A 1724-nucleotide genomic window follows, 5' to 3' on the forward strand; every position below is an offset into this window, starting at 1 on the left:
TAAAACACATAAAAAAAGAACAAAAACACTAACGAAAGAAAGAAATATAAGAAAACAAACAAATTGAGTTGCCTCCCAACAAGTGCTTAAATTTAAAGTCGTATACCTTCGACTGAGTTTTCCTTTCAATTATTTTGTAGGTGACACATTATAGGGTTTCTCCTCCACCATTTTGTTGTCCAGCCTTGTAGTATTTTCTCGAGCTCATTGCTGGTCACTTCACTATGAATCTATATAATCTCAATGAAAATCATTAGTGAAAGTGGGAACCTACCAAACATAACATAGGACGTGAGATCCTTACGCGACTATGTTCCTTTAGCCATATGATATTTTGTTAAATTTATAATACAACATGAATGAGATGCAAAATGAATGCAATGCAAAATGAATGAATGAAATTAAGATGCAATGCAAAAGTTAGAGAAGACAGTTATGAAGTCATCGATATACAAGTCACAAACATGTCAAAAGTCATTCAAAGATAACAAGCACGAGTTAAGGAAAGAAGAGAAACAAAAACTAGGTTAACAAGTAATCCAACATATTGTCAAATCTTATGTCTAAGTTTGTTTTAATTTCTCAACTCAAGAACCGAATGAAGTACACACAATTTACAATTACACATTTCAATGTTGTTATTAACGATTAAACGATTGATTAATTCTAAGTTATCAACCAAGGTGGACGTGCGGCCTAAGTATGGATGCCTAGACACAAGTCTGAATCTTTGTTTCAGAAGGCCGGATAGCTAATTCAGAAATAGTGAACATGGTATGACTCATTTGTTGAACTACGGAGGGCAAGCCCCATATCGACTTCATCACCAAGATGTATGTCAGTCAATAGTTCTCTGAATCACAACAATTGAATCACGAATTCACAAAGAATTTAAGGTTTTTGATAGGCACGGTTATAAGAACAAAAATAAATCATAAACTATTGTATACAAGTGATCAACCAGCCACCACACAAGCAATCACCAAACAAGTAATATAAAGCCAACGAAAACCAAGTTCTAATCTCCCTAAAGTTCATGTCGTAACACCTTCACAAGTAACTAAGGTTTGATCATGCAATTAGGGTCCTCAACGGTTATCCTAAACACATAGACACTTAACTCATTCAATTAGTGCTTAGCGCCTTCATTGAAATCTAACTCAATCAATCCTAACATACATACTTAGCATAGCAGATAAGATTCACCAAGTTCTTATTACAAGTCTTTAATCAAACAACCTAGATATCATGTTATACTCAGCGCAAACACAACACATATGTAATCTTGAAATCACTTAAGAACATACACGGCAAGAAACCAAAAATCATTGAATCAAAACTCGAAATTCATTGACATTATATAACTTGAAATCATATTACAACTTCATAGACAAACTTGAAATAGATTAAACAAAACCAAACATTATAATCATCCAAAAATAAGAACACTAAATGACAAATTCGATCATAGAGAGTCATGGTTACACTTTATGTATTCCTCAGCAGTTTTCACAAGGTAGTCCAAGACTTCTAAGGGGATGAGCGTCCTAGGCACAGTGCTTTAGATCAGAAGGTGATGAAGGGATGGTGAAATCTATTATAGGTTTTCTTGGATAGGGAGTATGTATCTGGGCAGAGTTTTGGCTAGTACTTGGCGCAATGTTGAGGATGATCTTCTGTGCATGACGTGCTCTTCATATAGAGAGCAAATCAGACCCTTGTTG

Source organism: Argentina anserina, chromosome 1 (assembly GCF_933775445.1).
Source record: "Argentina anserina chromosome 1, drPotAnse1.1, whole genome shotgun sequence".
In the NCBI taxonomy this organism is placed as follows: domain Eukaryota; kingdom Viridiplantae; phylum Streptophyta; class Magnoliopsida; order Rosales; family Rosaceae; genus Argentina; species Argentina anserina.